This window comes from Giraffa tippelskirchi, chromosome 9 (genome assembly GCF_054371585.1).
Source record: "Giraffa tippelskirchi isolate mGirTip1 chromosome 9, T2T-mGirTip1v1.2.pri, whole genome shotgun sequence".
NCBI classification, from domain to species: domain Eukaryota; kingdom Metazoa; phylum Chordata; class Mammalia; order Artiodactyla; family Giraffidae; genus Giraffa; species Giraffa tippelskirchi.
This window is the reverse complement of record NC_137283.1, coordinates 74827713-74840577: the sequence shown is the minus strand read 5'-3', so window position 1 is coordinate 74840577 and position 12865 is coordinate 74827713. Positions and strand designations below refer to the sequence as shown.

The 12865-nt window shown below is 37.9% G+C and overlaps 1 pseudogene; it reads left to right on the top strand.

The window, feature by feature from the left end:
* The first annotated feature begins 7789 nt into the window (after positions 1-7789).
* The window catches only part of LOC145521877 (tRNA (guanine(37)-N(1))-methyltransferase pseudogene), a 32410-nt pseudogene continuing 27334 nt past the window's right edge, over positions 7790-12865 (top strand).

Here is a 12865-nt window from a genome sequence, read left to right as displayed (position 1 = left end):
AGAGACAGGTCAGATGGTCTGGTATTCCCATCTCTTTAAGAATTTTCCACAGTTTATTGTGATCCACACAGTCAAAGGCTTTGGCATAGTCAATAAAGCAAAAATAGATGTTTTTCTGGAACTCTCTTGCTTTTTCGATGATCCAGCGGATGTTGGCAATTTGATCTCTGGTTCCTCTGCCTTTTCTAAAACCAGCTTGAACATCTGGAAGTTCATGGTTCATGTATTGCTGAAGCCTGGCTTGGAGAATTTTGAGCATTACTTTACTAGCATGTGAGATGAGTGCAATTGTGCGGTAGTTTGAGCATTCTTTGGCATTGCCTTTCTTTGGGATTGGAACGAAAACTGACCTTTTCCAGTCCTGTGGCCACTGCTGAGTTTTCCAAATTTGCTCGCATATTGAGTGCAGCACTTTCACAGCATCACCTTTGAGGATTTGAAATAGCTCAACTGGAATTCCATCACCTCCACTAGCTTTGTTCATAGTGATGCTTTCTAAGGCCCACTTGACTTCACATTCCAGGATGTCTGGCTCTAGGTGAGTGATCACACCATCGTGATTATCTGGGTCATGAAGATCTTTTTTGTACAGTTCTTCTGTGTATTCTTGCCACCTCTTCTTAATATCTTCTGCTTCTGTTAGGTCCATACCATTTCTGTCCTTTATCGAGCCTATCTTTGCATGAAATGTTCCTTTGGTATCTCTAATTTTCTTGAAGAGATCTCTAGTCTTTCCCAATCTGTTGTTTTCCTCTATTTGTTTGCACTGATCGCTGAGGAAGGCTTTCTTATCTCTCCTTGCTATTCTTTGGAACTCTGCATTGAGATGCGAATATCTTTCCTTTTCTCCTTTGCTTTTCACTTCTCTTCTCTTCCAAGCTATCTGTAAGGCCTCCTCAGACAACCATTTTGCCTTTTTGCATTTTTTTTTCTTGGGGATGGTCTTGATCACTGCCTCCTATACAATGTCACATACCTCAGTCCATAGTTCTTCAGTCACTCCACCTATCAGACCTAATCCCTTGAATCTATTTGTCACTTGCTCTGTATATTCATAAGGGATTTGATTTAGGTCATACCTGAATGGTCTAGTGGTTTTCCCTACTTTATTCAATTTAAGTCAAATATTTATAATCAATTGAAAAACAGGTTTCCATAGAGTATATACAATATCACCCTAAATTTCTTCATACATATGTGTGCCCATGCACACAGCAGAAATTGAAGAACAGATATGCAAGTCATAGTTCCTGAGCTAAAATTCAGGTTCTACAATTTTCTGTATGAATAAAGTCAAATCATTTAATCTCGCTAAGCCTCATTTTCCTCATCTGTGAAATGGAAAGTAATTGTGCTTAACTCATTGAGATGTTATGAGAATTAAATTAATACTTACAAAATCTCAACAGGTGGCTCAGACTGTAAAGAATCTACCTGCAATGCAGGAGACCTGGGTTTGATCTCTGCGTTTGGAAGATCCCCTGGAGAAGGAAATGGCTATTCATTCCAGCATTCTGGCCTGGCGAATTCCATGGACAGAGGAGCCTGGCATGCTACAGTCCATGGGGTTGCAAAAAGTTGGACACAATTGAGCGACTTTCACTTTTACACAGATATATGTTTATATACACAAAGATACGTGTGCCTATGTATATCCAAAAATCCAACATGTTTATACTCAATTTATGTTATCTTCTCAGCTCTTTGATATTTTCTGACTTTAATACACTATATATGTATTGTTTTGTAATTATATGAAAATGCTAAGTTTATGCTTTTGAGAATTTCACAAGCTATTTTCAATATCATAGCAAAGTAAAATTGTCTTCAGGAAGCATTCTTTTCAAGAATTCAGTAGATTTTGAGGATCACTGAGCTGGCCCGAAGAGCAAGGCCTATATCTTATTTTCAAGAAGCAATTTCACAGACTGCTGCTACCATTTTCCCTGAGAGGAAGAAAGTTTATCTCAGGTGAGACAGTTATGGACCTTAGGCACATTGTCTCACTAGTATCTAGAAGTCAGTGTGGCCTGGTTGAAGGCAGAGACTTGACATATTCACCCTTCAGGAGCTCATGTCCTGGCAGGAAACGCCTGAGAGAGTATCTCTCTGATCCTTGCTTCTTATCTGAATAAATCACTGGATCCAAACGTGTCTTCTCCAGGATCTGAATTCAGAAGCAACCTTCCTGCATGGCACACCTTTTCTCTATCGTCAATTATATTTTTATTTCAACTCATATTGTGATGTGATGTGTGTGGTTTCATCAATGGGGAGGATATTAATAACAGGGGAGGTACTACATTTTTGACTAAGGGGCACATTTAAAATCTCGATACCAGACCTCTGGGACAATGTTAAGCACCCCAACATTCGAACCATAGGAATCCCAGAAGAAGAAGACAAAAAGAAAGGGCATGAGAAAATAATTGAGGAGATAATATTTGAAAACTTTCCTAAAATGTTGATGGAAATAGCCACCCAAGTCCAAGAAACCCAGAAAGTCCCAAACAGGATAAACCCAAGGCAAAACACCCCAAGACACATATTAATCAAAATTGATGAAGATCAAACACAAAGAACAAACATTAAAACCAACAAGGGAAAAGCAACAAATACCACACAAGGGATCCCCATAAGGATAACAGCTGATCTTTCAATAGAAACTCTTCAGGCCAGAAAGCAATGGCAGGACATACTTGAAGTGATGAAAGAAAATAATCTACAGCCCAGATTACTGTACCCAGCAAGGATCTCATTCAGATATGAAGGAGAAATCAAAAGTGTTACAGACAAGCAAAAGCTGAGAGAATTCAGCACCATCAAACCAACTCTTCAACAAATGCTAAAGGATCTTCTCTAGACAGGAAACACAGAAAGGGTGTATAAACTCGAACCCAAAACAACAAAGTAAATGGCAACGGGATCATACTTATCAATACTTACCTTAAATGTAAATGGATTGAAAGCCCCAACCAAAAGACAAAGACTGGATAAATGGATACAAAAACAAGACCCATATATATGCTGTCTACAAGAGACCCACCTCAAACCAAGGGACACATGCAGACTGAAAGTGAAAGGCTGGAAAAAGATATTTCATGCAAGTGGAGACCAAAAGATAGCTGAAGTAGCAATACTCACATCAGATAAAATAGACTTTGAAATAAAGGCCATGAAAAGAGATAAAGAAGGACACTACATAATGATCAAAGGATCAATCCAAGAAGTAGATATAATAATTATATATATATATATATATATACACACACACACACACACACACACACACACACACACACACACCCAACATAGGAGCATCGCAATACATAAGACAAATGCTGACAAGTATGAAGGCGGAAATTAACAGTAACACAATAATAGTGGGAGACTTTAATACCCCACTCACACCTATAGATAGATCAACCAAACAGAAAATTAGCAAGGAAACACAAACTTTAAATGATACAATGGACCAGTTAGACCTAATTGATATCTATAGGATATTTCACCCCCAAACAGTGAATTTCACCTTTTTCTCAATGGCACATGGAACATTCTTCAGGATAGATCACATTCTGGACCATAAATCTAGCCTTGGTAAATTCAAAAAAAATTGAAATCATTTCAAGCATCTTTTTTGATCATAATGCAGTAAGATTAGGTGTCTACAGGAAAAAAAAAACTATTAAAAATACAAACATGGTGGCTAAAAAACATGCTTCTGAATAACCAACAAATCATGGAAGAAATAATAAAGGAAATCAAAATATGCATAGAAACAAATGAAAATGAAAACACGACAACCCAAACCTATGGGATTCAGTAAAAACAGCACTAAGAGGGAGGTTCATAGCAATACATGCCTACCTCAGAAACAAGAGAAAAATCAAATAAATAACCTAACTTTACACCTAAAGCAACTAAAAAAAGAAGAAATGAAGAACCCCAGGGTTAGTAGAAGGAAAGAAATTATAAAAATTAGGGCAAAAATAAATGAAAAAGAAACAAAGGAGACTATAGCAAAAATCAACAAAACTAAAAGCTGGTTCTTTGAGAAGATAAATAAAATTGACAAACCATTAGCCAGACTCATCAAGAAAAAAAGGAAGAATCAAATCAACAAAATTAGAAACGAAAATGGAGAAATCACAACAGACAACACAGAAATACAAAGGATTATAAGAGTCTACTATCAGCAACTATATACCAATAAAATGGACAACTTGGAAGAAATGGACAAATTCTTAGAAAAGTATAACCTTCCAAACCTGAACCAGGAAGAAATAGAAGATCTTAACAGACCCATCACAAGCACGGAAATCAAAAATGTAATAAAAAACCTTCCAGCAAACAAAAGCCCAGGACCAGGTGGCTTCACAGGTGAATTCTAACAAAAATTTACAGACAAGCTAATACATATTCCACTCAAACTCTTCCAGAAAATTGAAGAGGAAGGTAAACTTCCAAACTCATTCTATGAGGCTGCCATCACCCTAATACCAAAACCAGACAAAGATGCCCCCAAAAAAGAAAACTACAAGCCAATATCACTGATGAACATAGATGCCAAAATCCTCAACAAAATTCTAGCAAAGAGAATCCAACAATATAATAAAAAGATTTTACATCATGACCAAGTGGGCTTTATCCCTGCGATGCAAGAATTCTTTAATATTCGCAAAGCAATCAATATGATACACCACATTAACAAATGGAAAGATAAAAACAATATGATTATCTCATATGGTAGATGCAGAGAAAGCCTTTGACAAAATTCAACATTCATTTATGATAAAAACCCTCCAGAAAGCAGGCATAGAAGGAATATACCTCAACATAATAAAAGCCATATATGATAAACCCACAGAAAACATTATCCTCAATGGTGAAAAATTGAAAGCATTTCCCCTAAAGTCAGGAACAAGACAAGGGTGCCCACTCTCACCACTACTATTCAACATAGTTTTGGAAGTTTTGACCACAGCAATCAGAGAAGAAAAAGAAATAAAAGGAATCCAAATTGGAAAAGAAGTAAAACTCTCACTGTTTGCAGACAACATGATCCTCTATGTAGAAAACCCTAAAGACACCACCAGAAAATTACTATAGCTAATCAATGAATATAGTAAAGTTGCAAGATATAAAATTAATGCACAGAAATTCCTTGCATTCCTATACACTAACAATGAGAAAACATAAAGAGAAATTAAGGGAACAATTCCATTCACCATTGCAACAAAAAGAATAAAATACTTAGGAATAAATCTACCTAAAGAAACAAAATACCTATATGCAGAAAACTATAAAACAATGATGAAAGAAAACAAGGTTGACACAAATAGATGGAAAAATATGCCATGTTTGTGGATTAGAAGAATCAATATAGTGAAAGTGAGTATACTACCCAAAGCAATTTATAGATTAAATGCAATCCCTATCAAGCTACCAATGGTATTTTTTCACAGAACTAGAACAAATAATTTCACAATTTGTATGGAAATACAAAAAAACTCAAATAGCCACAGCAATCTTGAGAAAGAAGAATAGAACTGGAGGAATCAACCTGCCTGACTTCAGACTATACTACAAAGCTACAGTCATCAGGACAGCATGGCACTGGCACAAGGATAGAAATACAGATCAATGGAACAAAATGGAAAGCCCAGAGATAAATCCACACACCTATGGACACCTTATCTTTGACAAAGGAGGCAAGAATATACAATGGAGAAAAGACAATCTCTTCAACAAGCGATGCTGGGAAAACTGGTCAACTACCTGTAAATGAATGAAACTAGAACATTTTCTAACACCATGCACAAAAATAAACTCAAAATGGATTAAAGATCTAAATGTAAGACCAGAAACTATAAAACTCCTAGAGGAAAACATAGGCAAAACACTCTCTGACACAAATCACAGCAAGATCCTCTATGACCCCCCTCCCAGAGTAATGGAAATAAAAGCAAAAATAAACAAATGGGACCTAATTAAACTTAAAAGCTTTTGCACAATGAAGGTGCAAGGTGAGAAGACAGCCTTCAGAATGGAAGAAAATAATAGCAAACGAACCAACTGACAAAGAATTAATCTCAAAAATACACAAGCAGCTCATGCAGCTCAATACCAGGAAAATAAACGAGCCAATCAAAAAGTTGGGCCAAAGAACTAAACAGACATTTCTCCAAAGAAGACATCCAGATGGCTAATACATGACAAGATGCTCAACATCACTCATTATCAGAGAAATGCAAATCAAAACCACAATGAGGTACCATCTCACGCTGGTCAGAATGGCTGCCATCAAAAAGTCCACAAACAATAAATGCTGGAGAGGGTGCAGAGGAAAGGGAACCCTTTTACACTGTTGGTAGGAATGCAAACTAGAACAGCCACTATGGGGAACAGTGTGCAGATACCTTAAAAAACTGGAAATAGAACTGCCATATGACCCAGCAATCCCACTGCTGGGGATACACACTGAGGAAACAAGAATTGAAAGAGATGCGTGTACCCCAATGTTCATTGCAGCACTGTTTACAATAGCTAGGACATGGAAGCAACCTATATGTCCATTGGTAGATGAATGCATGAGAAAGCTGTGGTACATATAAACAATGGAATATTACTTAGGTATAAAAAAAGAACACATTTGAATCAGTTCTAATGAGGTGGATGAAACTGGAGCCTATTATACAGAATGAAGTAAGTCAGAAAGAAAAACACCAATACAGTATATTAATGCATATTATGGGATTTAGAAAGATGATAATGACGACCCTATATGCGAGACAGCAAAAGAGACATGGATATAAAGAAGACTTTTGGACTCTGTGGAAGAAAGAGAAGGTGGGATGATTTGAGAGAATAGCATTGAAACATGTATATTACCATATGTGAAATAGATCACTAGTCCAAGTTCGATGCATGAAACAGGGCACTTAAAGCCTGTGCACTGGGACAGCCAAGAGGGATGGGTTGGGGAGGGAGATGTGAGGGGTTTCAGGATGGGGGACATGTGTATGCCCATGGCTGATTCATGTCAACGTATGGTAAAAACCTCCACAGTATTGTAAAGTAATTAGCCTCCAATTAAAATCTAGTGCTTTGAAGTGTTCTTGCTTAGTTATTGCCACTAATTCAATGAGCAAAGTAGACAACAATGATGGTGATAATAATAAAAATATTATTTATAAAACAAAAAATTAATAAAATAAAATAATTTTTTTAAAGAAACAAAAATAAAAATACAAAACAGAAAAAAAAAAATCTCTGTACCTTCCTCTCATTTTGCTGTGAACCTAAAACTGCTTTTAAAAAGTCTTTACAAAATTCCAGTGTCCTGCCATGATCCTACCATTTATCCACGTTAAATTACCCACTGCCAAAGCAGGGTGCTTTGGACTAGGTTCTGAAGATATATATGTGAATAAAGATGATTCCTGTAATTATTAGGCACAAACTTAAAAAGACAATACAAAATACATACGGATAACTTTATATATAAGATTCAGTCTTCAACTAACCCTGTAAGCTAAGTACTGTTACGTCTGTATTACAGATGAGCCTTACTGGCATTGAGGGATTTACCTGTAATCACAAAACTAGTACGTGGCCAACATAGGATTTCAATACAATGCTGATTATAGAATTGAACTTCTAGACACAGTACAGCATCGAATTGTGTAGAAGTTCATTTATTCAATCAGCATGTCATCATAGACACTGACTGCCAGGCTTTACTCAAGGATCTGGATAACAGTTCAACTCAGAAAAAGGCAGAGAAATGAAGGCAGGACCAGTGACTACAGGCAGAAGTGAAAACTTGATTGAAGACAGGCACAGGTGAGTGTTCTGCGTAAACACAATGTATTAACAGAATCAAATAGGCTCATTGCCTGCATTCTGCTTGGCGCTGAGGAGGGTTAGGGATTTGTCCCTGCCAAGGTCTTTTCTACCTCTTGCTATGTGAGAGAAACAGAAAGTGATTTCCGAGCTAATATCATGTGATAAGCTTACGGTCATGAAATGAATCAGTTCTGCTCAGGGGTCATCAGAATGAGGAGTGGGAGGTCAGAAACACTCCAGAGAAAATAATCTAGAAGAATGAGTCAGATTTTATAATGAGCTGTTTCAGATCAACCTGCCCCAGTTATTCTACTTGCATTTCTCATCACAATTCTGTATTTAGGGGTTTCTTAAGGCTCTGAATCTCTTAACACAATTTAATCAATGTAAGGATGAAGATTGCAAGATAGATCTTTCCAAACTGGAAATTTGCATGTATGTCTTTCCAATATTGCTTTAGTCTTTATATAAAATGGTCAGAGGAGCCTGGCGGGCTACAGTCCATGGGGTCCCAAAGAGTTGGACATGACTGAGTGACTAACATTTTCGTGTATATAAACATACATGTATTTATATGGTCTTCCCTGATAGCTCAGGTTGTATATAAAGTGCTTATTATATAAAACGTCATTCTAGGAACCTTCAAAATGTGTGTGTGTGTACATAGATACTTGTATATTCATATACATACATACATAAAATCATCCCAACCTCAGCATTTTTGCTAAATGTCATAGGTATTGATAATATCAATATTTGCACTATATGGAGACCTTGTAATAGTCAAGCTGTCTTTCCTCGTCCTCTTCCCATCTTGGTGGACTGACACAGGTCTCACTCACTGCTTCCCCTTATCCTACATCCTGCACACTTTCCTCTTTTTAACCAAATCTTGATAGAAAATGATTCCAGTAAAAAGGTGATGTAGAGATCACAGTGACAGATGAGTTTTCACACACATACAGAAATACTAATAATTTTCACATTTCTTTAGGAAGATATATATTTTTCATAGAACTTAACAAACTTCCAGAGTTATCTCATGATAACATTCTGGGAAAGAATATAGTGGCAGCCCACCCATTTCCATTTACAGATGAAGAATCAGGCAGATACAGGACCCAGGCAGGTTACAACCATGGACCTTAATGTCAGAAACTGGATCTGAAATACCTGTTTCCCAAATCTTAGATTTTTCCTTTTTGCTCTCTGTCTTCAAACATTAACTTTTAGGGTTACTAAATACGTAGATAAGAAAAACAACATTTGTTCCTAAGTTTATGCAATGTTTTACAGACAAATGCTTTCACAATGCTCGACCTTTTCTGTCTTGGGTACAAAAAGCTATTAGAATTAGTAAAAGCTTAGTCCTGAGTATTTTCCCTGCTCTAAATGTTTATATTCATGTAAATGAACAATAAGTTGATTTTGCTAACTTCAGAACAAAATGCCTTAAAAAAAAAGTATTTATTTTTTATTGATGAAGGAGAATTGCTTTACAGAATTTTGCTGTTTTCTGTCAAACCTCAACATGAATCAGCCATAGGTATACATATATCAGAGAAGGCAACGGCACCCCACTCCAGTACTCTTGCCTGGAAAATCCCATGGATGGAGGAGCCTGGTAGGCTTCAGTCCATGGGGTCGCGAAGAGTCGGACATGACTGAGTGACTTCACTTTCACTTTTCACTTTCATGCATTGGAGAAGGAAATGGCAACCCACTCCAGAGTTCTTGCCTGGAGAATCTCAGGGATGGCAGAGCCTGACGGGCTGCCGTCTATGGGGTCGCACAGAGTCGGGTACGACTGAAGCGACGTAGCAGCAGCAGCAGCAACATACATATACCCCCTCCCTTTTGAAACTCCCTCCCATTGTTTGTTCATGAAACTATGGTATGTCTTTGAAAATACTTTTGGTAATCTTATTTAATACTTTTTATGACAAATAATCAAATATTTCTCAGCATTTCTTGATGTTCAGTCATTAAGTTGCGTATGATTCTTTGTGACCCCATGAACTAGAGAACACCAGGCTTCACTGTCTTTCACTACCTCCAACAGTTTGCTCAAATTCATGTCCAGTAAGTCAGTGATGCTATCTAACCATCTCATACTCTGCCGCCCTCTTCTCCTTTTGCCTTCAATCTTTTGCAGCATCAGGGTCTTTTCCAAGGAGTCAGCTCTTCAGATCAGGTGGCTAACATATTGGAGCTTCAGCATCCTTCCAATGAATATTCTGGGTGGATTTCCTTTACGATTGACTGGATTCATCTCCTTTCAGTCCAACAGACTCTCAAGAATCTTCTCCAGCACAACAATTCAAAAGCATCAGTTTTTTGGCACTCAGCCTTCTTTATGGTCCAACTCTCACATCCATACATGATTACTGGAAAAACCGTAGCTTTGGTTATATGGACCTTTGTCAGCAAAGTGATATCTCTGCTTTTTAATACGCTGTCTAGGTTTGTCATAGCTTTCCTTCCAAGATCAAGCGTCTTTTAACTTCATGGCTGCAGTTACTGTCCGCAGGGATTTTGGAGCCTAGGAAAATAAAATCTGTCACTGCTTCCATTTTCTCCCCTTTTATTTACCATGAAGGGATGGGACCAGATGCCATGATCTTAGTTTTCTGAATGTTGAGTTTTAAGTCAGCTCTTTTCACTCTCCTCTTTCACCTAATCAAGAGGCTCTTTAGGTCCTCTTTACTCTCTACCATTAGGGTGGTGTCACCTGCATGTCTGAGTTTGCTGATATTTCTACTGGCAATTTTGATTCCAGTTTATGATAATCCAGCCCAACATTTTGAATGATGCACTTTGTATATGAGTTAAATAGCAGGGTGACAATATACAACCTTGACGTACTCCTTTCCCAATTTTAAACCAGTTCGTTGTTCCATGTAAGGTTCTAATTGTTGCTTCTTGATTGGCATACAGGTTTCTCAGGAGACAGGTAGGGTGGTCTGGTAATCCCATCTCTTGAAGAATATTCCAGTTTGTTGTGAGCATACAGACAAATGCTTTAGTGTAGTCAATGAAGCAGAAGTAAATGGTTTTTTCAGGGATTCCCTTGCTTTCTCTATGATCCAATGAATGTTAGCAATTTGATCTCTAGCTCCTTTGCCTTTTCTAAACCCAGCTTGTACATCAGGAATTCTCAGTTCATGAACTGCTAAAGCCTAACTTCAAGGATCTTGAGCATAACCTTACTAGCATGAGAAATGAGCGCAATTGTCAGGTAGAAGGAACATTCTTTGGCGTTGTCCTTCTTTGGGATTGCAGTAAAAACTGACCTTTTCCAGTTCCATGGCCACTGCTGAATTTTCCAAATTTGCTGACATATTGAGTGCATCACTTTAACAGCATCATCTTTTAGGATTTTAAATAGCTCAGCTGGAATTCCATCACCTCCACTAGCTTTGTTCATTGTAATACTTTCTAAGGCCCACTTGACTTCACAGTCTAGGATGTCTGGCTCTAGGTGAGTGACCACACTATTGTGGTTACCCAAGTCTTAAGACCCTTTTTGTATAGTTCTTCTGTTTATTCCTGCCACCTCTTCTTAATCTCTTTTGCCTCTGTTAGGTCCTTACTGTTTCTGTTCTTTATCATGCCCATCTTTGCATGAAATGTTCACTTAGTATCTCCAATTTTCTTGAAGAGAACTCTAGTCTTCCCCATTCTATTATTTTCCTCTACTTATTTGCATATTTCTTGAAGAAGGCCTCCTCACCTGGCCTTCTTATTCTCTGGAACTCTCTCTCAGTTGGGTATATCTTTTCCTTTATCCCTTCTCCTCTTTCCTCAGCTGTTTGTAAATCTTCCTCAGACAACTGCTTTGCTTTCTTGCATTTCTTTTCCTTTGAGATGGTTTTGGTCACTGCCTCCTGTATATTTTATGATACTCTGTCCATAGTTCTTCAGGTACTCTAGGTACCAGATCTAATCCTTTCAATCTATTTGTCACCTCCACTACGTTTGCCGTGTCACCTCCAGGGTGTTTACTATGCCCAGTACATTCTCTTAACAAAACTCTGTTAGTCTGTGACCTGTTTTATTTTGTACTCCAAAGCCAAATTTGCTTGTTACTCCAGGTATCTCTTGACTTCCTACTTTTGCATTCCAATCCCCTGTGATGAAAAGGACATTATTTTTGCTGTTAGTTCTAGAAGGTCTTGCAGGTCTTTGTAAAACTGGTCAACTTCAGCTTCTTCGATGTTAGTGGTTTGGGCATAGACTTGGATGTTGTGGTTTGTCTTGGAAATGAACTGAGATCATTCTGTCACTTTTGAAACTGCACCCAACTACTGCATTTTGGACTCTTTTGTTGGTTTATTGAGGGCTACTCCATTTCTTCTAAGGGATTCTTATCTACAGTAGTAGATACAATAGTCACATGATTTAAATTTGTACTTTCCTGTCCATTTTAGTTTACTGATTCCAAAGATGTTGATGTTCACTCTTGCCATCTCCTGCTTGGCCACTTCCAATTTACCTTGATTCATGGACCTCACATTCCAGGTTCCTATGCAGTGTTGTTCTTTACAGCATCGGGCTTTGCTTTCACCACCAGGTACATCCACAACTGGGCATTGTTTCTGCTTTGGTTCAGCCACTTCATCCTTCCTGAGACTATTAATAATTGCCCTCTGCTCTTTCCAAGTAGCATATTGGACACCTTCCGACCTGGGACACTCATCTTCTGGTGTAATATCTTCTTTGCTTTTTCATATTGTTCATGTTCATGGGGTTCTCCCAGCAAGACTACTAAAGTGGTTTGCCATTCCCTCATCCAATGGACCACATTTTCTCAGAAGTCTCCACTACTCATTTCTTTCCTGGGTGGCATGTCTCATAGCTTTATCAAGTTGTGCAAACCCCTTTACCATGACAAAACTGTGATCTATGAAGGGGATCTCAGCATTTGGCCCATCTCAAATCAATGGATCATGCACTTATCTTCAGTGCTGTAACCTCCATGTGGGGCTTCAGGGTATCTGATGAATACAGGATC